The following is a 27,772-nucleotide window of genomic DNA, read 5'->3' on the forward strand; positions in this document are numbered from 1 at the left end:
TTTGTACAGTAAGATAACTGTATAAATATGTATACATATATTGTATTTAACATATACTTTAACATATTTAACATGGTGGGGAGTGGGGAAGGACAGGAAAAGTTGGAATAAAAGGTTTTGCAAGGGTCAATGTTGAAAAATTACCCATGCATATGTTTTGTAAATAAAAAGCTATAATAATAATAAAAAGAAGAAGAAAGAAAGAAAGAAATCATTGAGTCTGACCTGACTTCATTTTATAGATGAGGAAACTGAGGCCTAAAGAGTTAAGGATTTGTCCAGCATCATCACATAGCTAGTATCAGAGGCTGGATTGAACCCAGATCCTTTGACTCCAAGGTCAATACTCAACAACTTTAAGGAAATTTTAACTTAACACAAATAGGCAAATATTCTTAAATAATATCTATAGTCAATAACTATAGCAATCTACTCTTTAATATAAAACCCTAGAAATTACATGAATCAATAATGTAAAAAAGGGGGAAAAATGAAGGTAATAGAAGAGATAGTAGGCCTCTAAAATCCAGAAACTATGAGATTATGGTCGCACTTGAGAAAGGTCTAGAAGACCTCAGCTGCCTCATACAAGAATCATTTGAAAAAACAAAACAAAACAAAAACAAAACCCAAACACACATTAGAACCAACCCAAAATGGAACCGAGTACTTGGGTGGGGATAATAGGGTTCCCTATCATTATATGGCTATAATTAGGGACTAGATACCTATATTGGAGAAATTATTGAGGAAATTCTAAATCAGGAACACAACAGACCAGATTTTAAGGATCTGGGTTCCAATGTAAACTCTACATTTTACTGCTAATTCTTTAACCCCTTTAGGCCTCAGTTTATTCATCTATAAAATAAAAGGATTGAATTAAAAGGCCTTTCAGAGACTTTACAACCCTAATCTCCAAGATCTCTTCTTACTCATTATGTTAACCTGACATTGTGAATTGCATCAGATCAGGGGCTCTTATTTTTTTTTGTGCATGGACCCCTTGGGCAATTTGTTAAAGTCTATGAACTCCTCAGAATCATATTTTTAAATGATACATAAAATAAAACAACTGAGATTGAAAAGGAAACTATTTATGCTGTAATACAGTTATTCAAATATTTTAAAAATCAGTTTACAGACCCTAAACTCCCCAAATATCTCTCTGACTTCCAAGGTGTAATACCAAAAATTCCACAGGTGATTTATTCTTTTGGGCTTTAAAGACCACGATCTTTAAGAAATTTCCTATTAGGGTCAATTAGTATACATACTTCACAAATTATTTTCAAAACTTGAGAAAAAGCACCCTATCAGAATTCTTTTATGAGACAAATAAAATCAATACCTAAATAAAGAAAAGATAATACACAGAAAGAAAACTATTGGCTAATATAATTAATGAACACTTACTTGAGAATTTTAAACAAAATCTGATTAAACAGATTACAGTGTTTTATCCAAGAAATCATTCATTATAACTAAGATTTATATCCACTTCAGCATTAGTAAAGCAAAAAATATAATCAATCATATTGAAAACCAAAACACCCAAAACTATGTGATCATCTCAATAGAAGCAGGAAAAGCTTATGAAATCAAAGGACAGCACTATTTTTATTAAAAAAAAAAAAAAAAAAAAACTATAGACATAGGGAGATATTTTTCAATACCATAAAAACCAAAAGTAAGCATCATATACAATGAGAATGCTCTAGAACCTTTTCAAATATGGGAGTGAAGCAAGGGTATCTATTCTCCTTATTTATTTGGTGTATTACTGCAAAAGCTAGCAAGAGACAAGAGCAAGAAGTTGAAGGCACAAAAATAGGTAAAGATGAAATAAAACCTGTTGCTGATGATATTTCCATATATTTGAAAAACCTTAGGGAATCAGCAAAGTTGCTAATTGAGACTTTTAATAGCTTCTGAAAATAGGCCAAAATAAATCTTCAAAAATCAACAGCATTGCTCTTATAATAACAGCCCAAAAAGCATTAACAGAAAGGGAAATCCCATTCCAAATAATTACAAAATGCATAGAATATCTGAGGATTGATCTACCTAAAAATACAAAAGATTTGTATACAAAGCGCTTTTTAAATAAATAAAAAACAAATTAAAATAGCTGGAGAAATATTCAATTCTCATGACAAAACTATACTAGTATAATAAAAATGATAATACTATTGAGATTTATGTTAATTATACCAATCAATTATAGAGTTTGATAAAATAACAAAATTCATTTGGAAAAACAAAAGATATAGAACACCAAGAGAAATGATAAAAAGTAGGAAGAAAGGGGAAATAACTTTTAGATCTCAAATTCTATTACAAAGCAGCAGTCTTCAAAACTATCTGGTATTGGTTTACAAATAGAAATAGATCAATGGAACAAACTAGACAAAAGAGAATAAAAACAATAAAATTCAATAACTCAGTATTTGATAAATTAGAAATCAAAAATTAACCAGAGAAAACTTATTTGACAAAAACTGTTAGAAAAACTGGAAAGCCATCTAATAAAAATTAGGCTTAGATCAACACCTTACAGACTATTCTGTAATACATTCTAAATGGATATATGACCTCATCTCCAGTAGTCCTGATATGTATCTGGCCACTGGATCCAAATGTCTCTGAAGGGGAAAGTGAGGCAGGTGACCTTGAACAGAGCTCCCTCACTTAAATCCAAATCACTTGCATGTCATGGTCTCACCTCCCTGATGTTATGGTCCTCTTCTAGAAAAAGGACTAACAACCTCCTCTATGGGTAGAGCTGGCCCACAAAAGATGATACTAGAGCAAAATTAGAAGAGAAACAAATCATATACCTCTCACAAAGATATATTCTTAATCAAACAAGAGATAAAAACAATTACAGAAGATAAAATGAATGGCTTTATTTACATGAAAACTGAAAAGATACTAGACAGTATCTAGAACAAGAAAGGAAGTAGTCAAATAGGGGAGAAATCCTGTAAAATTCCACTGATAAAGATTTGTTATCCAAGATGAAGAGGCAGGTGGGGGAACAGTGAATAAAGTACAGGTGAAGAAGACTCATCTTCCTGAGTTCAAATCTGGTCTCAGACACTTACTAGCTGTGTTGCGCTAGGAAAATCACTTACACCCGTTTACCTCATTTTTCTCACCTGTAAAATGAACTGGAGAAGGAAAGTGGCAAACTACTGCATTATCTTTGCCAAGAAAGCCTCAAATGGGATCAAAAAGAATTAGAGACCACTAAAAAAAAAAATAATAAACAATAACAACAAATCCAAGATGTATAAACAATAAATAGTTAATCCTCAACATTCCTGCATTTAACTTTCCTAACTTTAAAAATTCATGGAATTTTTATTAACCTCATTTTCATTTTTGTTTTGGCAACTGAACACATTCCCAACTATGCACTATAAAGAAAAAAAAAATGAGGCATGATGAGCACAAGTTTATATCCACAAAAGGGAGCAAAGTATTCATAAAAGTATTCACCATCTCCTAGAGAGAGTGATGAAATAACCTTTCAGGTATACTATGAGGGAATTGAAAAAATGGACTAGTGGCTAAATTTGTGGATAAATGAGATAGGTAGTCCAATCCATTTTTTTCAACGAGTGTCCCACTTCTCTGGCGCTCTGTGTTGTCCCATCTGAGGAGGGATCCTTTTCTGGCTTAAAAATTGCAGTTCATGAGTATAATCCTTCAGGGAAAATGGTGGAAATTCAATGAAATAGAGGATTTTCAAGCATTCATGATGAAAAGACCAGAACTGAAGAGGAAATCTGATTTTCAAATACAGGTCTCAATAAACAGGTAATCAAGAATGTGATATCATAAAGGACTTAATAAGTTTATTTGTTTACATTCCTACATGGGAGGATGATATTTGTAACTTGAGAACTTTCTCATTATTGTGGCAGTTAGAAGGAGTATATAGACAATGGACATAGGTGTGAATTGAATATGAAGACATAATAACCAAGGGAAAAAAATGAAATCAAGGGGTTAGAGGAATATACCGGGAGAAAGGAAAAGGGAGAAGTGGAATGGTATAAATTATCTGCCATAAAAAGAGGCAAGAAAAAAGTCAGAGGTGAAGAGAAGGAGGAGATGGAGAGTGAGTGAACCTTACTCTCATCAGAATTGGCTCAAAGAGGAAATAACATACACACTCAATATGGGTAAAGAAATCTATCTTACCCTGCAGGAAAGTAGGAGGTAATGGAATATGATAAGCGGGGAGGGTAACGGAAGAGAGGGCATATTGGGGAAAGGAGTGGTCAATGGCAAAACACTTTTGAGGAGGAACAGAATGAAAGGAGAGAAAGAATTGAATAAATGGGGGCGGGGGGAATACAGTTAGCAATAATCATTGCAAAGAGAATTGTGAAGCAAGTTTCTCTGATAAGCCCTCATTTCTTATACAATAAAAAAAAAAGAAAACTTGGGGAAAAGTTTTACATCCAAGGGTTCTGATAAAGGCCTCATTTCTAAAACATAGAGAGCATTGACTCATTTATAAGAATACAAGCCTTTCTCCAATTGATAAATAGTCAACAAATATGAACAATTTTCAGACAAATAAAAGCCATGAAAAACTGCTCCAAATCACTATTGATTAGAGAAATGCATATTAAGACAACTCTGAGGTACCACTATATACCTCTCAGATTGACTAAGATGATAGGAAAAGATAATGATAAATGTTGGAGTAGAAAACTAGGTCCCTAATACATTGCTGGTGGAGTTGTGAACTGATCCAATCATTTTGGAGAACAATTTGGAACTAGATCCAAAGGGTTATAAAACCATGCACACCCTGTCATATAGCAGTCTCACTATGGGGTCTGTATCCTAAAGATATTATTAAAAAGGGAAAAGGACCCACATGTGCAAAAAGTTTTTAGCAAATCTTTTTGTAGTGGCAAGGAACTGGAAATTGAGTGGATGCCCATCAGTTGGGAAATGGCTGAGTAAGTATGTTATGGAATATTATTGTTTCATAAGAAACGATTAGCAGCAGAGTGAAATGAGTAGGACCAGGAGATCATTATATATTTCAACAACAATACTATATGATGACCAGTTCTGATGGACCTGGCCATCCTCAGCAACGAGATCAACCAAATCATTTCCAATGGAGCAGTAATGAACTGAACCGGCTACGCCCAGAGAAAGAACTCTGGGAGATGACTAAAAACCATTATATTGAATTCCCAATCCCTATATTTATGCCCACCTGCATTTTTTATTTCCTTCACAAGCTAATTGTACAATATTTCAGAGTCTGATTCTTTTTATACAGCAAAATAATGTTTTGGTCATGTATACTTATTGTGTATCTAATTTATATTTTAATGTATTTAACATCTACTGGTCATCCTGCCATCTGGGGGAGGGAGTGGGGGGGTAAGAGGTAAAAAATTGGAACAAGAGGTTTGGCAATTGTTAATGTTGTAAAGTTACCCATGCATATAACCTGTAAATAAAAGGCTATTAAATTAAAAAATTAAAATTAAAATTAAAAAAAAAAAAAAGAAACGATTAGCAGGATGATTTCAGAAAGCCCTGGAGAGACTTACATGAACTGATGCTAAGTGAAATGAGTAGAACCAAGAGAACATTGCATTCAGAAAATATGAGATTATATGATGATCAGCTCTGACTCTTTTCAATAATAAGGTGATTCAAGACAATTCCAATAGATTTGTGATGGAGAGAGCCATTTGAATCCAGAGAGAGGACTATAAAGACTCAATGTGGATCACAACATAGTATTTTCACCTTTTTTGTTGTTTATGTTGTTTGCTTGCTGTTTTTTTTTTCTTAATTTTTCTTCTTTTTTGATCTGATTTTTCTTGTGTAGCATGATAAATGTGGAAATGTTTAGAAGGATTGCACATATTTAACCTATATTGGATTACTTGCTCTCTAGAGAAGGAAGGAGGGAAGAAGGAAGGAGAAAAATTTGGAACACAAGGTGTTACAAGAGTGAATGTTGAAAACTATCTTTGCATGCATTTTAAAAATAAAAAGCTATTATAATCTTCAAAAAAATGATTTCACTTGTCTAACTTATTTTTTCCTATTTCCTTTGGTTTTTTCTTCTCTTTTTCTCTTGGTTGTTTAAAGATTCAAAAAACCAATTTTTAAAAAAAAACCATTATTAGTAGTACTTTTTAATTAGAGTTTATTTTTGTTATTCTGCTTAAGTTCCCTTATGTTTTTATGCTAGATTTTACGGTGGATTGCTTGTTATCCTCAGAATCTTAAAAAGGATTATTAACATAGTTGTGGCTTTCTCTCTTTAAAATAAATCCCATTTTATTTGGAATTTATATTTCCTCAAGGAAATCTTTTTCCATATACACATAATGGTATTTTGCATAATAAATATTTTAATCAAATATGTGATCAAAAATATTTTCCATTTCAGTTCTTTTATTTATTTAATGGATTTATTTTATACAGTCTTTTTTGGAAGGAGACACATTTGAAATAAAGACAATGAAAAATGAGAATAATTTCTTGGTCTTCTGGCTTTTGAAATTTTAATCTATTTATACAGAGTGTTGCACAGTTATAGCTTAAAAACTAATTTTTAATAGTATGTGATCATTTTAAAAGTACACTTGAAGTGAACTCTCCTCTTTGTGCCTTTGTTTCCCAAGAGGTTAAGGTTTTTTATCATATGCTGAAGAAGTTGTTTAGTTTCTAAAGAGATCATAGGAAAGGCTGAAAGACTTTATAGAGCCCTTCTAATCTAGCCTTTCATTTTCCAGAAGAGGAAATGGAGACAGAGAGGTTAAACAGCTTGCTCACAGTCACACAGGAAATAAGTTTCAGTGATGGAATATGAATCTAAGTCCTTTGACCCCAAAGACAGTGTTGTTTCCATTGACCACAAATTACCAGTCTTATCTTTTTTCTCCCTTCCCTTCTGAATCCAGGTGTTCTCACTTCATTTGCAAGTCCAAGTCAAGTAACATTTAAGGAAGGGGCATTTAAAAACTGATGGGCTGAGATACCTTCAGTGTCAAGCTCTTTTCTTTTCTTTTCTTTTTTCCCCTTTCCTTTCCTTTTCTTTCTTCCTCCTCTTACTTTTCTTCTAATTTTCTTTTCTCTTTTTTCCCTTCCTTTCTTATTTTTCTCCCTTTCTTCAGTGTCTATCCTTTCTCAGATTGGAAGTGCTACCAAAAGTCACTCATAAACCCAATCCTGCTGTTGATCCACATAAAATCTTTAACATGTTCCATTAGTAATCTAAGTTAGTCCTTAATTAATCCTTAGGCAGCCTGTTATTTCTCTAATCACAAAATCTTAACATATATGGTAACAGAATTAATATGAACATGCAGTTGGCTCTAACCCCCGGTAGCTCTCAACTCTCAAGCTCAGGCAATCCCCTCAGGCTTAGCCTCTCCCAGTATCAATAACTAAGAAACTATACCACCACACACTAATGTCAAGCTCCTTTCCTAGGATAAGTGCTTCCATACCTGTTATTCAAATTCCTTGAATGGCTGCTAACTCAGTTATCCAAATTCCACCTAAACCCTTGACCTTTTCTTGCCTGGTATTTTTGCCTGAGTCCTTGGCCCCTTGTTGATCAATCTTTCTTCTTATCCGTTCCTTCTCACCCTATCTTTTGGATTTTACTACCCATCGATAAATCACCAATCTCATATTCTTCCTCTTTCCTGGTGACACTAGCACATTTATTCTCCATCCTCATTATTTTAGCCCCTGGTTGATTATATTGTGAATTTTGCATGAGTACAAGGACATTCTGAGAAGGCATGTGATCTTGTCTTGACAGCTGTTTCCACTAGCAGCCTTACATAGTTTTCCCTTAGTACAGTAACTGCAAGCCTCGTTCCTCCTTATTTATTATCTTTGTAACTTCACTGAGGATATGACTTTTGTGTGTCCCTTTTTTTTTTGAAGCTTTCTTTGTCCCCCTTTAAATTCTCAAGGCTCATTTTTTATATCTATTATTTATTTCCATACTTTCTTCCTTTTTGTTTATATTATATATTATAAACATTATATAATTGCATGTTAAACAATATAATATTCTGATATTATTACATATTATAGTTATGTTATTATGTATAATATATATTACTATGATACATATCATTTATATTATAATTACATATGTATATGTAATAAGTAATTTATAGAGGCAGCTAGATGATACAGTATCAGTATCAGCCCTGAAGTCAGGAGGACCTGAGTTCAAATGTGGCTTCAGACACTTAAAACTTCCTAGCTGTGTGACCCTGGACAAGTCACTTAACCCAAATTGTCTCAGCCAAGATATATATACATATGGATGGATGGATGGATTGGTAGATGGATGGATGGATGAATATATAGTTGCATCTCCTTGGAAGCTAAATGGCCTAGTGGGTAGAGTGCTGGACCTTGAAAACTCTCTTCATGAGTTCAGATCTGGCCTCAGATACTTACTAGCTGAATGACCATAGGCAAGTCACTTAACTATATTTGCCTCAGTTCCTCATTTGTAAAATGAGCTGGAGAAAGAAATGACAAACCACTCCAGTATCTATGCCAAGAAAACCCCATAGTTCGTAAGGATCCTAAGGAGTCAGACATGTTTGAAAAGTAAATGAAGAACAACTCATCTCTCTAATTAATAAACTCCTTGAAATATTGAAGACATAGTTAGTTGTGTAATAATAATATATTATATCTCAACTTTAATTTTATATATGTATATATACATATGTGTATGTGTGAATACATATATCCATACATGTATATATTTCACTCTTCACCAGACTAAAAGATCAAAGAAAGGTGAGCTATATTTGATGGTCAGGAAGATTGATTTCTAGTACAAACTGGAGATGCCTCTTGAGGAGAGATGTCTCTTTCCTCTCTCCCCACTCCCTAATTCTGATGAAAAGACCTAACTTGGACTATAGAAGGTCTTTCACTTGGTGAATTTCAATCACCAGAGTGTGAAGACAAGCTGAAGAACAGTTAACATATAGTACTTAGTAAAGAGAAGGTAGAACTGTTCAACTATTCTTTTTCAGCTATTTTCTCTATCAAAGAAGGACAAAACAAAATTGGCTAGCATGGGTTAGATAATATTACCAAGTAATGTGTTAGGAAGACAGCTGCCTGAATGAATTCATGGCCCAAGCCCAGATGGGCAGAGAGTACTAAAGGAACTGGAAGTTATTATTTCCAAGCTAGTGTCTAAGATCTTAGAAAGACACTGGAAAATCAGAAAAGTCCTAGAGAAAGCCATTGTCTAGATTTTTTTTAAGGGGAAGTGGGGGTTGGGGAGGACATAATGGTGATCTTGCAGTGCCATGAATTTGACTTCAATTCTTAGAAAAAACTCTAAAATGTATTATTAAAGGAATGGTTAGTTAACAACTAGGATAAGAGGCATAGATCACAAATATCCAGGATGGTTTTTATCTAGAACATGTTGTGCCAGGCAAAAATTACTTCCTTTTTTGACAGGATTACTAAACTGGGAGAAGAGAGGAATATTATAGATATAATTTATCTACATTTTAGTATTTAATGAACTACTTCAACTATAAAAGGTGGGGAAATGTGGACTAGGCAATAGTTCAGTTGAGTAGATTAGAAGCTGGACCAATGGCATGTACTATATTTTCATCTCCCTAAGAATCTTGCTATTTCCAGTTGGCTCCCAGTCTTAGTTACCAGACTCTGCTACCAGTCTATCAGCACATGTTGATCACCATTGCTGTGTTCTCACTCACTGGTATTTCTTCCCTTCCTCCTTTACTGTAAGTATAGAGTAAAGTTAGCCTAGATGTGTTCTCCCCAAAAAAAGTAAGGGAAGAATTTTGCTTTTTCTTTTTAAAAATAATTTTGTTTTGTATTTAAATGTCAAAAAAAAAAAAAAAACATTTCAGCAGAACAACAAAATAGCAAAAATTAAAATTAGTGAGGATTATATATGAAAGTATGAATCCCCATATCATTCTGTTTAAAGCAAGAGCTTTTTCCTAACTTGCCCACCCCTTTCAGTCAGGTGACTGAATCCCCTTTAATATAGCCCCCATACAGAAGGATAGGTCAGGTGGTAATGAACATATCCTTTTGCAAAGGGCCAGAGCACAAGCCCATCTCTATTGGCACAAGGTGCCCTGCTAAAGGTAACTTAAGTTCTATTTTACAAATCTCACCAGGCTGTCCACCTCTAGCTCAAAATGGATCTTAACCTATAGAATTTATAAATGTTTTCAAGACATAGTTCGGCCCATAACTTAAACTCATAAGGAAATTGTAATGTCCTATGTCCTATGCAGATACCTCATCATAACCCATAGTTCTATTATAAAATGCAGTAGATTCTCTTCCTTCCCAAGACAATCCTTCCCAATTTCTCAAACACAAGGTACTTATGCCTGAATACTTGAAAAAAAATTAGGAAAAATCTAAAAGACTAATAGTACTCATGGAAAAAAGGCCACATAGGAAAGCAGAAAGAGTTCTTAGAGACCTCATCTCTCACAACCTCATTTTACAGATAACAAAACTAAGGTTCAGAGAGTGAATTGCCCAAAGTTACACAACTACAAGTAAGTAAGTCTCAGAAGTCTCCTCTTGCTAACTTTGGACAGTGAGCATCCATTCACAGTCTGCTCATGAGGGTAAGACTGTCAGTTCATCTAGCTCTAAGCTAAAATCTTTCAGCCAGTCTCTGCTTTAATTGCTCTCCCTAGATTTACATCTTTATTGTTTGGAAAGACTATGAGATAAAGGATCTCCTCCCACTATTACTGGGAGAGAAATTGATTTTTGCATAAAAGTAACCACGAGTCCCACCATCCATTGTAAAAAAAAATGTAGAATGGAATTGATGACTCTTTACTGTGGTCTCTTCTGCTTTTCATCAGAACATACTCATTAAGAGAGGCATTCTCCTTCAGGTTTAGAGTTGATCAGAGTCTCCTTTGAGCTGAAAACATGTTTCCTTTTTTCCCTTAATTGTTATTATTTCAACATGCTTAATTGAAACTGTGCTCATCACTGGGATTTGAGAATAGAAAAGTACATCTCTGTCACTGAATAATAAGAAATTAGAATGGAGTTGCAAGAAGTGTAGCCTCCAAAGTAATCTCTCTCATGTCTTCCTAAACAACTACTCCAGATTCAAGACACTCTGTGCATCAGAACCCATTCAAATCCATAATTCACATGACGTCAGTAGTAGTTTCTTTCATCAGCCAGCCAGCAAACACATTAGTTCAAACAAAAGATATTTATTCAAACAGCGAATAAAGTGACAATAGAAGATTCCCCACATGTATACAAGGGACTCAGACACCAAACCACTCTCACTAGTGAGAGAAGACATCTACATTGAGATTATGTGTGATTATGGGATAGAATAGGGAATACTTGTGGATAAGGAATATGAATGGAGAAATGAATACCAGGAATCCATGTGATCAGGACGCAAAGAGACACAGACAGGGAACACACATGGCTAAGCCTCCTCAGACTTCCAACATCACAGGGCTATTTATGTCCTTTGGTAATATCATTAATAATAATAATAACAACATTTATATAGTACCTATTATGTGCCAGGAACTGTGGAAAGTACTTTACAATTATTTTCTCTTTGGATCCTCACAACAATCCTTGGAAGGAGGTGCTATTATTATTCCCATTTTATGGTTGGAGAAACCGAGGTAAACAAGTTAAACAACTTGCACAAGGTTACAAAGCTGGTAAGTGAGCCTGGATTTGAACTATATTCCCCTTGACTCTAAGCCCCGCACTCAGATCACTGTGCCATCAAGCAGTGTGCTATTGAGTATTGCTCTATGGTGTGTACTTTCCCTGGGCGTGTTGTTCCCAAACATTTCAGCTGCCAATTTCTAGGGCTTTATCTCTTCAAGATCTGTGACCATCTTGGTTCCTTTCCATCATGGCAGTGCTTCTTAAACTTTTTCCACTTGTCTCTTTTCATCTGAGAAATTTTTACACAACCCCGAGTATGTAGCTATATAAAATAGGCTTTCAAATCAAATATTTACTGATAATAAATTGTAATTTCATGACCCCTACCTTCTGTCATGAGACACCATATGAAATTTAAGAAGCTGGGTATTGTGACACTTTTCCTTTTATCTTCCTTATTAAGTTGTGAGCTTGTTGAGGACTAGAGGGTTTTTTGTTTGTTTGTTTGTTTGGGGTTTTTCATCCCCTTAGCAAATAAAAGGAACAAAATAAAAGCTTCTTAACTTGATTTGACTGACTTACCTTTAGTCATTATTGAAACTATACATCCTTCTAAAAGGCCATAATATCTTCAGGCTAAGATTAAAATCCTTTCTTTGAACTATTTGTGGTTTTGAATTGTTGTCTTTTGTCCCAGAGAGTTACCTGATTCAAGATTAGAAATTCCGTACAACTCTCACTTAATTTATATGGATTCACTCCCCTAGGAGGCTGAGACAAAGAAACGCCAATTGAAATTATAAGTACCTTGGTTTTCCTTAGCCCCTCAAATCCTCTGGGTCTTCCAAGAAATTAAATTTGAACCAGGACAAAAACTTAAGAAAAAAGAGGTTAGTTCATTCTCCTCCAATCTCATGGCCTTCATTCTAAACCTCATTATATATGTCTGTTAGTAACAAAAACAAGAATATTGTATAAAATGGGGGAACCACATTTGGGATGGAAAATGTCATCCACATCCAGAGAAAGAAATATGGAGACTGAATATGGATTGAAGTATACCATTTTTCACCTGTTTTGTTTTTTGTTTTTGTTTTTGTTTTTGTTTTTTGTTTGTTTCTTTGCTTTTTCTTTCTCATGATTTTTTCCTTTTGTTCTGTCTGGTTTTTCTTTCACAACATGGATAATATAGAAATATGTTTGAAATGATTGTACATGTATAACCTATATCATATTCTTTGCTGTCTTGGGAAGAGGAAAGAGAAAAGAGATAGAGAAAAAAATTCAGAACTCAAAATCTTATAAAAAGGAAAGTTGAAAACTATCTTTACATGTAATTGGAAAAATAAAGTATTATTAAAAGAAAAAACGAGGGAGTCATGAATAGACACAAGTTGTTCTGAAAAAGATCTGGGCATTTTAGTGGGATGAAAGCTAAATATGAATTAGTAATATTATACAGAAGTCAAAAAAAGTATGCAGTCTTAGGAGCCTAACTTCCAGGAATAGGGAGGTGATAGTCCCACTCATCCAGATTTTTGAATTAAATTCTAGGCACAAAAGCTTAATAAGGGCATTAATAAGTGGGAGAAAATCTAGAGGACAACCAGATTAATGTCTTCAAAAATTGGTTTAAATTACTTGGAATGTTCACCCTAGGCACATAGTAGCTGTCTTACAGTATTTGAAAGAGAAAGAAGCAGGAGCAACGGGTGGGGCGGGAGTTTCGAAGAAGTAAAGTTAGGCTAGAAGTCAAGATAAACATCCTAATATTTAGAAGGGTCCAAAAGTGGAATGCCCTACCTTGAGGCGGGATTCCCCATCCTTGGAGGTGTTCGAGTAGAATCAAGATGACCCATCGTAAGGGATGTTATAATGAGGATTCCTTTTCTGTGTGGATTGGATTAGGTGGCCATTGAGGTTTTTTGCAACTGTCAGATTCTGTGATAGATTGAATGAATTAATAATTCCATGACAAATTCTGGTCTTGGTGCTGTATTTTGGCCAGGGAAAAATCTTGCTGTTTTCTTACATTAGGAATATTTGGTTTGATATTTCAAGGATCTATTATTGTGTTGATGAAATTGTTCTCTTCACTGACTCATTACAACTCTATACGATTTACTAGTCTTTGAGTGTTATTGTGGCAATAATAATAATAATAATAAGCCCTCCGTAATTTACAGTCAAACTGCTAACGAGTCCCTAAGAATTTAGTTATACTATTACTTGAACAAGACATGTATTGGACCATTATGATAAAGTTTTATTTTAATACTTATAATAATATAGGGGTAACCTGGATTTTGAAAGCTTTCCTGACACATTTCAGCTCTGGCAAATCCTTCAAATATTAGTGGATTGTTTTTTTGTTTTTTTTTTTTTAAGTCAGGAAATAATTTTTTACTAATAGGCTTTTAATATTTCTTTTTTAAAATAAGTATACTTTATTTTAAACATTATTTAAATTTTTAGTTCTCAATTCTCTCCCTCCTTCCAGCTCCTCCCCCTCCCATTGAAAAGGCAAGCAAAACCAATTTCTGTAGTAGCCATACTGCAAAAAGAAAGAAAAGGAATAAGAAAAATAAAGTAAATAAAAAAGCTTATTTCAATCTGTACTCAGTTCTCTATGGGAATGTAAATAGTATTTTTTCTTCGTGAGCTCTTTAGAATTATTTTGGATCATTGTATTAGATGAAGTAACTAATTTTTTCACAAATTATCATCATTACAATATTGTTTTCACTGTGTACAGTGTTTTCCTAGTTCTGCTTACTTCACTTTGCATCAGTTTAAATAAATCTTTCCAAGTTTTTCTAAAACTGTTTCCTTTATAATAGTGTTTCATCACAATCATATACCATAACTTGTTCAATCATTCCCCAAATGCTGGATATTCCTTCAGTTTTTAATTCTTTGCCACCACACAAACACTCTCACAAAGAAGAGCTGCTTATTTTATTTATTTATTTATTTTTGCATATAGGTCTTTCCTTTTTTCTTTAATCACTTTGGGATACAGATTTAGTACTAGTAGCATTGTTGAGTCAAAGGATATGGATAGTTTTATAGTTCCCTGCGCATAATTTCAAATTGATTTCTAGAATGGTCAGATCAGTTCATTAGTATACCTATATTTTCACATCCACTCCAGCATTTGTAATTTTCCTTTTCTATTATATCAGCCAAACTAATAGGTATAAGGTACCTATTAGGATCAGAGTACTTCAGCATCTCTTTAACCAATAGTGATTTAAATATTTTTATATCATTATCAACACCAATGATTTCTTTTTTCTGAAAACTGCCTGTACATATCCTTTGGCTATTTGTTGATTGGGAAATGGTTTATCTTTTTAAAATTTTTTTTATAAATTTGGCTCTGTTTCCTTTTTATTGGAGAAAGTAGACCTTATTAGAGAAACTTGCTATATTTCCCCCCTTGGCTTCCTGCTTTTCTTCTAATTTAGGCTACATTGATTTTGTTTGTACAAAACATTTTAATTTCATGTAATTAAAATTATCCATTTTATTTCCCATGACATCTCTTGTCTGGTCATAAATTTTTATCTATTATATCAGCCAAACTAATAGGTATAAGATAGTACCTCAGAGTACTTCAGCATTTCTTTAACCAATAGTGATTTAAACATTTTTATATCATTATCAACAGCAATGATTTCTTTTTTCTGAAAACTGCCTGTACATATCCTTTGGCTGTTTGTTGATTGGGAAATGGTTTATCTTTTTTAAAGTTTTTTATAAATTTGGCTCTGTTTCCTTTTTGTTGGAGAAAGTAGACCTTATTGGAGAAACTTGCTGTATTCCCCTCCCTGGCTTCCTGCTTTTCTTCTAATTTAGGCTACATTGATTTTGTTTGTACAAAACATTTTAATTTCATGTAATTAAAATTATCCATTTTATTTCCCGTGACATCTCTTGTCTGGTCATAAATTCTTTCCTTATCCATAGTTCTGACAGGTGTATTTTCCCATGCTGCTCTAATTTGTTTATAATATTACCATTTATGTCTAAATTATGTACCCATTTTGGTCTTATGAGGCGTGAGTATTGATCTATGCCCACTTTCTGCCAAACAGCTATCCGAAAGCTAGAAATGTTTTAAGTATGGGCCCCCACAATGATTAAGGAACATCTGATTTAAAAATCTAGTATCCATGAGATTTATAGGCCCTTTTGAAATAATTAACTCTTTCCTACCTTAGAGCAGGTGACAACTTAAGTTGTTCCATCGGACAGATGTTTCTCTTAGCTTTAAAGAACTCCGGGAGGGAAGTTCTATAGTCACCCTTAGCAACCCATTTCTATTGGTTCACAATCAAGTACAATTCAAGTCAGGATGTAACAGTATTGTTAGCGAGGCAGAAAGGAAAATTTAAGTCTGTGTGCTATGTTAGCAAAAGGAATTGTAGAAGTGAAGGGAGAACAAATCTTTATTGAGGGAAGAAAGTGATAGGAAAATCCACTTGATCCTATACAGGTATTTGTTATCATCATCTAAGGAACTCTAGGTTAGCTAGTTGGGTGCTGGGCCTGGAGTAAGGAAGAGTAACCTCCCCTTGAGTTCAACTCTGGTCTCAGACACTCACTAGCTGTGTGACCTTGAGCAAATCACTTAATCCTATTTGTCTCTGTTTTTCTCCTCCATAAAATGAGCTGGTGGAGGAAATAGCAAAACATCCCAGTATCTTTGCCCAAAAAAAACCCAAATTGAGTCACTAACAATACCAAATTTTGTTCATCACAGTACTTTTCTCTTAAGAAAGAAGGAGGACAAATTTAGGTAAAACTGCCAGATAAAAATCCCTTACAAGGTTTGAGGAATTATCAATATTCTACTTATTTTAAGCTTATGCCCATCCAACCAAAACTGTATCTTTTCTCTAAGACAACTATTTCTATGACATATTTACATAGAATAGTTATTATAGTTAAATCCTTTGGGCATCCTCTAACTGAAAATCAATGTTTCAAATTATTGAGGATTAATTTAATCTGTGTGTGTGTGTTTGTCTCTCTGTGTCTGTCTCTCTGTCTCTGCCTCTCTGTCTCTTTATTTCCCTCTCTTCCTCCTTTCATCTCCCATTATTCCTCCTCCCATCTGCATGAGTAATGTGCAGAAGGCAATAGACAGACTATACTAGAGGCAAGCAAGACTACCAGCCCCAACTAATTGCTTCCCTTTTCTCTCTCATCCGTAAATTACTCCTCTTCCCCCCTCCCCCCAAAAAAAAATCTATATTGAAAGGGGTTAAGGATATGTTTATTTTGTAATTAACAAAGAATAAAGAAACACTTTCTGAAGTTTTGGCCCAGAATTTCTAACTATGCCTCTGGGAACAAAATAAAGCTTCCACCCCTTCTTTTAAGGTAGGATTGATTTACACTATTAAGAAATCAAGAGGGCTGAGTTTCTTTTTTTATTTTTTATTTTTTTTATTTAATAGCCTTTTATTTACAGGATATATACATGGGTATCTTTACAGCATTAACAATTGCCAAACCTCTTGTTCCAATTTTTCACCTCTTACCCCTCCCCCACCCCCTCCCCTAAATGGCAGGATGACCAGTAGATGTTAAATATATTAAAATATAACTTAGATACACAATAAGTATACATGACCAAAACGTTATTTTGCTGTACAAAAAGAATCAGACTCTGAAATATTGTACAATTAGCTTGTGAAGGAAATCAAAAATGCAGGTGTGCATAAATATAGGGATTGGGAATTCAATGTAATGGTTTTTAGTCATCTCCCAGAGTTCTTTTTCTGGGTATAGCTAGTTCAGTTCATTACTGCTCCATTAGAAATGATTTGGTTGATCTCGTTGCTGAGGATGGCCTGATCCATCAGAACTGGTCATCATCTAGTATTGTTGTTGAAGTATATAATGATCTCCTGGTCCTGCTCATTTCACTCAGCATCAGTTCGTGTAAGTCTCTCCAGGCCTTTCTGAAATCATCCTGTTGGTCATTTCTTACAGAACAGTAATATTCCATAATTTTCATATACCACAATTTATTCAGCCATTCTCCAACTGATGGACATCCATTCAGTTTCCAGTTTCTAGCCACTACAAAAAGGGCTGGAGGGCTGAGTTTCTAACAGAGAGGGCAGGGGTGAAAGGAATTCTAAACAATAAAGTAAAAAAAAAAATTAAATGCCTTATTTAATCAGACTGCTTAAGTATACTAATGGATAATAGAATGAACTCAATCTTCTTGGAAGATTATTAATATTTGAAGTTCTTTAGAAAAGGAATCATGATTGTTTTAGTCCCAATTATATAGGAATGACATTATAATAGCTATACTTGAAATAGAGACTAAATAAAGTTTTTAAAGTTTAAAATGAATTGCTAAGGGAATTAGGAGTTAAACTTTAATAAAAACAGAATTGAATGTAATTAAGTGGGGAAAAATGAAAAAAAAAAAACACTATAAAAACTAAGGAAGAGAAAGGATTAATTAAAAGACCAAATTGAAGAGGGATAAAAGGAAACAAAAATATGAAAAATATTTACATTGGAAATGAAAAATGTATTATAGTTGATTGAACAATTTTTCATCTCTTTAAAAATAATTCACATGTAGTTCCTACTGGAAGATTGTGACATTCTTGATCACCTATTGCAATGTAATATATGCTAAACTAGATGATGTAGTGGATAGAGTTCCCAGCCTGGAATCTGGAAGGCACATTTTCCTATGTTCAAATTTAACCCTGGACAAGTCACTTAACCCAATTTGCTTCCATTTCATTATCTGTAAAGAGAGCTGGAAAAGAAAATGATAAACAATTCCAGTATCTTTGCCAAGAAAACCCCAAACGAGGTCATGAAGAGTTGGACATGACTGAAACAATTCAGTAACAACAGTGCTAAGTTCCAAGGTTACAAAAAACAAGTAAGTGGTCCTGGTACCAAGACCTTAGGGTATTCTGGATGGTATAATTGTATTATAAGACAGTTATCATAATCCAAGGGTACTCTAGGAGTAGATAGGAGAGAGCACATTTGGGAGAAGGCTAAGGAATAAGGTTTGACTTTATGGAGATGTCACTGAAGCTTTGAAGGAAGAAAAGTATTCTGAAAGACGGAGATGAAGAGATAGTGCATTCTAGGCACCAGAGAACCTCTAATCAAATACACAAAGCCAGGAGTTAGCGTATTCTATTCAATTCAACAAATAGTAAATGTTTCTCATGTACCAGGCCCTGGAAATAGAAATAGGTAAATGAAACAGTCCCTGCTCTCATATTCTTATATTCTTGGGGGGGGGGGGAGAGGGAACAACAATGTGTGTATAATAGAATAAGGACTGTGATATTTCAGTCAATAGACAATTATTAAACACCTACTATGTGCCTACACTATCAATATTGAGAATACAAAGAGAGGCAAAAATCAACCCTTCCTTATAGCAATACAAAAGCCTAATGGGAAATATAACTTACAAATAACTATATCCAAACAAGCTATATGTTGGATAAATTGGAAATAATCAACAGAGTGAAGAAATTGGAATTGAGGATCAAGAAAGGCTTCCTGTAGAAGGTGGGATTTGAAAGAAGCCAAGAGATGGAGATGATGGAAAGAATATGTCAGGCATGGAGAATAAGTCAATGAAAACATCCATAGTCTGAAGATAGAATGTGTTTGAGAAACAGCAAGGAGCCCCTGGATCTCCATAAGGACTGGAAAGATGGGGAAGATGGGGCAAGGCATCTTAAGAAGGAATATGAATATAAAACAGAGGATTTTTTATCAAATACTGGAGATAATGGGAAACCACTGGAGATTATTGAGGGGTGAGGGTCAGAAAGGAAGGGCAGTGACATGGTCAGACTTGGACTTAAGGTATATCACTTTATCAATTAAGTAAAGGATGGATTGGACTGAGGAGAAACTTATGGTAGGGAAACCAACCCTCAATAATAATCCGATTGTGATATGATGAGGACCTGCATTAGGGTGGTAGCAATAGCACTCACTGCTGGAGGTCCAGTTCTAACACCAGCCAGCACCATTTTAAGTTCAAGTTCAATGTTAGGATGACATCAGACACTTACAAGTCACTGAACATTTATTTAATCAAGAAGATTTATTTTGCCCTAACACAGCAAAAGTATACAACAAGGATACAGTGGTACTTTGCTTCTCTGCATGTGGTTTGCTTTGTCTCCATCTGGAAAGAGGTCTGGTCAAGAAATCATCAGTAAATCATTGCATCATCTCAAGCAACTACCAAATAAATCTGAAGGGTCTTGACTATATGCACCTGAGACTTTTTTATACCCCTCATCCTGGAAATTGCATCAGAAAACCTGGGGCCAATCAGATGAAACAAAGGGAGGAAGTGGGGATCATCAAGATTTTTCTTTGCTGTTTTGGATTTTTAATAATATTTATCTCAATGATCAGTTGTGATGGACCTATCTCTCTTCAACAATTGGATGACTGAGGCCAGTTCCAATGGTTTTGTGATGAAGAGAACCATCTACATCTAGGGAGAAGACTGTGGGAATTAAGTGTAGATCACAACATGGCATTTTCACTCTTTTTGTTGTTGCATTTTTCTTTCTTTCTCATTTTTTTCATTTTTGATCTGATTTTTCTTGTGCAGCATGATAATTGTGGAAATATACATAGAAGAATTATACATGTTTAACATATATTGGATTACTTGCCATCTAAGGGAGGGGAATGGGATCAAGGGAGGGAAAAATTCGAGTGAATGTTGAAATTTTTCCATATGTATATTTTGAAAATTAAAAGCTTTAATAATTAGAAAAAATATTTATTACAAAGAAGGAAATAAGATTTAGTAAAATTTAAATACTAGCATAGTTTGTTAAAAGAGGAAAAATGAACAAAAGAAAGTTACATATTTAAAGTCTTGGAAGGCATCACCTTAAATTTACAATATCCCTTTGTTGTTTGCTTTTCTTGTACACTTATGTGTAATAGGGATTGATTAAACTATTGGAGCGCACACAGTACTTGATCAAGAGATGCAGAGAGATTCTCCGGCTGGATCCATGGAATTTAACCAACATGTAGAAATCTGGAGGGGAGCTAACTCCAGGAAGAAGACAAATGGATGACTCAGGGGTTGCTTGCCTGAATTGTGAGTATACTAACAAATAGGGCGACCTACTCCTTCTCTTTCTTTTTCAGTTGGAAGGAAATAGCACTGCTTTGAGCTGCCCCCCAAGAGTCTCGACAGCATCTGGGAACATGTGGCTACCTTGGTCTCTTATATTTGTTCTTTTCTCTTTATAGACAAACAAGATAGAAATGTGCATGCAATCTTGGGAGTTCAGGAGAACCAAAGATTCCACTGGCAGAAAGAATTGAAAGACTGTAATACCAGTGACCACCAAAATGAGAACAGTTTTGGCGGCTTCTCCTTTGGGAATGAGAACATACCAAAAACAAACTGACAAGAAATAAGTCACCAGAAGAAGGCAAATTTCAGGGAATGTGATACTTCAAAACAGAGAAAGGTGCTGATTTTACACTATCTATAAAAATAGCAGTCAGCCCATTAGTAAATCCATTACGTAGCGAATTGGTCTAGAAATGGAGGACTTCAAATTCTTGTGCTGAGGATCCTAATCCCAGAATTTGAAATCCTCCACTGATAGATTGAACTCACTCAAGAACTTAAACCCAAAGGTGTGTCTGATTCTTTTAGCCAATCACAAGATGGTTCTTGTGTCTTGGATATCTACCTTCATCTAATAATGATTATAACTAATTAAATTATTAGAATCTTCTCTAATGGATTAAGAATTTATTCACATTTTATGTTAGGATGTAAGAAAATTTCTCAACACCTAATTATTTTCCGATAACTACTTTAAACTGTTGATTGATTGATTCATTGAATTTGAGGTACCTGCATATTTTGATTATATTATATGGGATGCGATAAAACCCACATTATTATTTTTTTACAACTCATTTCATTTTATTTGATCATGCTGTGCCAGGAAAGGCCAAAATAATTCCAGATATCACAGAACTTAAATTCTTCTGGTTATTTATGTATGCAGCATATATCTGTACTAAACTATAAGGTCCTTGAGGTCAAGAAGCTTTCTATAAATTTAGTAGCTCTCTCAAAACCTGGCACACTGTTCTGTACATAATAGGCACTTATTTTCTTATTATATTGAATTAAATTATAGTTTTCTAAGGGGACTACAAAGAGCATATGTGTCCACTATTTGGAACAAAAGAATTAAGGTTAATCAACTGTGAACATTTCTTTGGCTTAATTTTCCCATGTTTTAACTTAATCAGAGAAGAAAACACAGAATCTGAAGTTCTGGTTTTATACATTAACTTACATAGATGAATAATAGAAAGAAGTTAATGCCTCTGAAAGGGAAAGACATTGCAGTTTGATAGAAACAACTCACAAGTGGCTCTTTGCATATGCTTAATTTGAATAATGAACCCCAATGTTTTATGGAAGTGAACTAAGGACAGGGCAAAGGTGGTTTGGAAAGAACCTGGAAGAGATAAGTTGTGATTCTTTGGGAAAGGACACATCTATTTTTTTAAGGACATAAATTGGAGTAAAGCGTAGTTATGTCTATCTGCCTCTTCCCTGAACAATAGCAAGATAGATATAAACTTTAAAGAAGAATGGTCTAAAGATGGAATTCAAAATGAGGTGAGATATGCTAATTTAACCTTAGGCAAAAAGGAGAGCAGCCAGATCCAATCCTACCTAGTTCTTTTCTTTTAGTCTCTGCTTCATTCTAAACTCCTGATTTTCATTCCAAAACTGCTGGAGTGGTATTTCTCTTATGAATTTCTCTATTTCTGCCCCCAATGCTTTCTAAGTCCCCCAAAATAGTCTTATTTTTCTCTATTCTTCTACCCTAGTTGTGGAAAGTCCCTTTCTTTCCTTTAGCTTACTAGAGACAGAAATTGGGGTTTTTCCAAAAGACTTTTGATAACATTTAAGGAAAAGAGGTAAAATTGTGATGCTATGTTCTATAATTTGCTTTAAGTAATAGAATTTTGTGCATACCCCTAATATAGTCATAGAAGTTGGCATTAAATTCTAAGGGGTAACTAACCCTAACTACAAAAACGAAAACGTCTATGGGCAAAATAATCTGGAGGACAATGGATCTAAAAACTATATAAAGGTTCAGGGACAGAGAAGGAGGAAGAATTGAAGTTTTGTTAATTTTTAAAGGGGCACATCATACACCCTAATCATACCACCAGCTGCACTTAGTCCTACAACTTGGCCTTCTTCCATTTCCAAGCATCCCTCTGTGACCCTATCAAGTCCTCAGGTTCAAACTGAATTTATGGCTTATACCCTTCACGAGAGAAGTATTTACCTCTTTCAATTTGTAAGCCCATAGATGCTGCACACATCCCAAAGAGCATATAATTCTTATCAGTAGCAAAGAAGAGCATTTATCTTCACAGGTTTTGTTCTGCTCTACTACAAAGATCCTGCTGCTTGATAATCATCCTTGTGTATGTAGAAACCAGTAAGCTACCAGGGGAAAAAAATGGAAATAAGATTCAATAAGATGTGTATCTAATTTATATTTTTATGTATTTAACATCTACTGGTCATGCTGCCATCTAGGGGAGGGGTGGGGGGGGGGTAAGAGGTATAAAATTGGAACAAGAGGTTTGGCAATTGTTAATGCTGTAAAGTTACCCATGCATATATCCTGTAAATAAAAGGCTATTAAATTAAAAAAAAAAAGATTCAATAAGAGAAAATCCCTAGTCTGGATTCTCTTTTGTTAGAAGTACTACAACCAGTCTGACAGAAGAATTTTAGGCTTCTATTACACTCTCTATGCTGGGACTATGCTGAGAAAACTGGGAAATATGCTTTTGTAGGATCTAAGGAGTTTTTGGTTGCTGAAAGTTAATCATTACAGAATAATCAATACAGAATTCATTACAGAATAGTTGTTGGTTTCCATTTCTTTTAAGAAATGAGAGTCAAGTGAATAGCTGGTACCAATCTTGGGAGCTATCCAGGGGAAAGATTTTTCCAAGATCTCTTAAGTTGACACAACTTTCCTAAAACTTAGTCCTGGCTCTTTATTCCATTGGTATTTCTGCGATAAGAATTATAATAATAAAGAATGGGGTCATCAAATCTATAAGTGAACAATTTCTGAAATGAAAAACATGATTTATGGGAAAACAAATCTACAAGCATTCTCTGAAAGATAAGTATATGGATAAAAGCAAACCATTCAACATAATTGATGCCTGAAATGTCACTATTACCTCTTTGTTCTGCTAACTTAAGGTTTTGACTGTTATTAAATGCAAATATCTATGAGAGTGGTAGGTCAGATTGAGAATTATAGCTGTATTAGAGATCACTAGTAGGTGGTGACAGTCACATCAAGTCTCATTGGATAGTCACATTGGAAATTCAATAGGACATATGGTTGCCACAGAGACAGATAAATAACAGTACTCCTGTCATATACAATGGTAGCCAACCCTGCTCCAGAAGCACAAATATCAAATCCATTTTCAAATGAAATTGGAGTGGAAAGCTCAGATACACAAGTATATTGTGGAAGAGCTAGTGATAGCTATAGCCTTCCCCAGATAATTCCCTTTTCCTCTTATATAGAAGACATTTCTTCCTCCCGTTCCACAACTTACGCGGTCATAGAATGAGATTATATCTTGTGAGGTTTTAATGTATAAATAATTTGCTTCTATTCCCTCGTCACTCTATGAGATTTGGACACTTCTCTAGTAGAGATAAAAAGGGAATAGTACAATTTTTTAAGCAAATAGGTTATCCTCGCTTTAAATTTCTGGGACCTGAATGATTGTCAGAACTTGAGAACTGAAGTCATTTATGGAATAAATCTTTGTGTTTACACTAAAGAATAGGAAGGGAAGAGGGACAAGATTTTTTTCCTTTTCTCTTTCCTCTGCTAGCAATGTCACTGAAATTTCTGGATCAGTAAGAGATATTTCATCAACTGAGGACCAGAGACATCTTCCAGGTAGAAGCAAATACAGGGAAATGGTCACCCAAGAGAGGAAGGGCTCTGGAAAAGAACTCGGCAAATAGTAAAGACTTTCAGACCCTGGAATACTGGGATTATGAATTGCTTTTGCCACTTAAGTATCCTACATGTGTACCTCACTATCTTTATACTCTTTATACTCTACATTTGATCTCACTCTTTCTATGGAGGCTTTGTATTTGTAGGAAAAGGTGCCCCTGCTTTTGGGGAAAATGTTTTGGAATAACTAGTCTTGCTATGCCATTTGAGTAAATGTCTTTAATAAAAGTATCCAATCGCTGATTGTTAATGGGAAACACACAAAATGAGACTATAGGAGTACATCCACATAGAGCAGCTCTAGAACTTGAAGTAGCAGCTACCTCTGGAATCCCAATTCATGAGTGGAAGTATAAAAGGGACAGCACAAAGGGAGTATGTCACAGGGAGTATGAAGGCAGAAACTATAAAAATCATACTGTAATCTATTCTTGATGGAAGGGCACCTTGCCCTAGGAACATTGATGATGCCTTCAAAGATTTCTTTAGCTGCACAAGTTTGAAAACTCTTTTCCTTCTTGATGTTTTGTCTCTTGAGGTTAATCCTTAATAGTTTTGATTTCATATCAAAATAAATGATTCTAAAGCAGATAATCATGATGAGTGAATTATATCAATGACTTCCATTTAACAGGGAGTCTCAAGGCCTAAAGATATTCATTTTATTGTATTACAGTATGTATTTATGTATTACAGTATCTCATCCCCCAAGTCCCTATGTTCTTTAAGACAAACCATACCCCAGTGATCCAGCAAAACAAATGCACTAAACAATTCCTCACTAACATCCATATTTTCTCTAGTCAAGAGTCATTGCAAAACAGAGTCAAAAATCAGAGCAAAGTAAAAAGAACGTCAAAGGAAAAGAATCCTCAGGATGTCTGTAACAATGATATCTCCTTACATAGAAGATACCCTCTAATTTCATTTCAGACAGACACAAGTCATCACAAAATTATTCCTTACCCTGAGGCTATAGAATGATGGCATTCAATTTTAAATAACACTTGTAGCTTTTTGTTGTTTCAGTCTTTCCTTAAGTTGCCTGGTTAATTATGATGCCAAAATTACTAGGTGATACTCTCAAGAGTGATTTTTATTCCCCCAATCACCACTTTACCCACTCCAAAGTAGGAGTTCTATAGAGGTAATTGACACCATGAACTGGTACCAGTTCTGGGCAGTGCTGTTGGGTGAACAGAGAAGCCAGTGGGACATCTGCAGCAGGAAGAAAGTACTCTCTCTCATAAATTATATTGTTTTTTTCTTTTTCTTTCTTTCTTTTTTCTTTTTTTTTGCTGAGGCAATTGGGGTTAAATGACTTGCCCAGGTTCATACAGCTAGGAAGTATTAAGTGTCTAAGGTCAAATTTGAACTCAGATCCTCCTGAATTCAAGGCTAGTGCTCTATCCACTACACCAACTAGCTGCCCCCCAAATTATATTGCTTTTAAAGAGGGATCTGAGAATAAATTGAAGCACTAGAATAAGATAACTAGACTGTATCAGAATATGTCAAGTAACTCCCTTTTTTTCTACTTTCAAGTAAATTTATTTGGGGAAAACCAAAGTAACAATTAAGCTCAATCACTCATGAATATCTTTATAGGGTAGGTTTGGACACAAGAGAAGAAGAGGGTGAAGAACTATACTATATATATTCTCTAGCTTAGTGATACTTCTACTGGGCATGTAGTCCAAAGAGGTTAAAGACATAGGAAGAAGAGTTTATATATATATATATATATATATATATATATATATATGTATATATGTATATACATATATATATATACACACATATATATAAAAGGTCTCTCTTTATATACATATATATATATACACATAAAATTTATAGTAACATTTTGTTTTGGTAGCAAAAAACTAAAAAGAATGAGTGCCTATTGATCAATTGGGGAAGGCTGATCAAATTATGATATATGAAAACAACGGGAAAATGATTGGACTATGAGAAATGAAACATGCAGAATGCAGACAAATTTGAGAACCATCTAAACTAATAAGTGATATGAGCAGAACCAGGAGAAAGATGTACCAGATCATAATCATGAAAAAGAAAATAACTTTGAAAGATTTTGGAATTCTGATTATTGCAGTGGCAAGACCATGACTTCATAAAATTGATGATGAAACAAACTTTCCATTTCTCAGCAGAAAAGTAATGGATTAGAAGTACAGAATGAAGCATACATTTTAAAAAATATAATCAATGTATTTGTTTTGCTTCACTATACTTATTATAAAAGAAAGCTTCTATTTGGAAGAATGGTTCATAATGAGTGGTTGTAGAGACTGGAGAAAATAAAGAAAAGCTCTCCAAGAAAAAAAAAAAAAACTTTAAAAATACACAGAGGGAAAATAAGTGCATAAGAGGACAAAAGCAATTAGGAAAATTTAGTTACTGCTTTGTTAAATTTAATTTTGCTTCAGGCTGGGGCTGACAGGTCTATCTCCTGGTAGTTCAGCTTCAATATTAGAATGAAATGAGTCAAGTGACTATCTGTTTTGTCAGTAATCAGGAATGATGATTTAATTTAGTTTCCCGTCTATAGACTCCTATTAATTTTTAGAAACCTCATGGGCAAGACAAGGTTGTTGTAAAGAGAATTGATAAGATCAAGTGTTCTGGTTTCTTTCATTACCATCACTAAAGAAGCAATATTGTCTGGTATTAATTAATAGTTTGGGTAATTTTAAGAGTTTCCATTTGGCCCCACCTACCTTAACTTAGATAGAGGTTGCTGAAAGGTGCCCTATACATAATTATTCTAAAGAGCTCATGATACCCTTTCCTTAAGTATTCTGCCCTCTATAACTACTCCACCCCTATAGAAACTATCGTGTCCCAAGGACTCACTGAAGGTCCCAATCTGCACCACAGACAAAAAGGGAAAAAAATAAATTCACTCC

General features: G+C 34.4%; 1 protein-coding gene and 1 long non-coding RNA gene across 5 annotated transcripts in view; one reads left to right on the top strand and one right to left on the bottom strand.

Moving 5' to 3' along the window:
• STK3 (serine/threonine kinase 3) overlaps positions 1 to 16,009 on the bottom strand; it is a 498,339-nt gene extending 482,330 nt beyond the window's left edge. For 3 of the 4 annotated variants that reach the window (XM_031947034.1, XM_031947032.1, XM_031947035.1), the window contains exons 1-2: positions 15,946 to 16,009; positions 13,528 to 13,665 (exon numbers count right to left, since the gene is read on the bottom strand). The gene's annotated coding sequence lies outside the window, so the exon portion shown is untranslated. The remainder of the gene's footprint in view (positions 1 to 13,527; positions 13,666 to 15,945) is intronic. The other variant, XM_031947033.1, reaches the window with a different exon arrangement.
• A 79-nt stretch (positions 16,010 to 16,088) lies between these two features.
• LOC116421357 lies at positions 16,089 to 21,475 on the top strand. Its single transcript, XR_004231690.1, has 3 exons — positions 16,089 to 16,225; positions 20,716 to 20,875; positions 21,031 to 21,475. It is a non-coding gene; the product is annotated as an uncharacterized LOC116421357 (long non-coding RNA).
• The last annotated feature ends 6,297 nt before the right edge of the window (positions 21,476 to 27,772 follow it).

Source organism: Sarcophilus harrisii, chromosome 1 (genome assembly GCF_902635505.1).
Source record: "Sarcophilus harrisii chromosome 1, mSarHar1.11, whole genome shotgun sequence".
Classification (NCBI taxonomy): domain Eukaryota; kingdom Metazoa; phylum Chordata; class Mammalia; order Dasyuromorphia; family Dasyuridae; genus Sarcophilus; species Sarcophilus harrisii.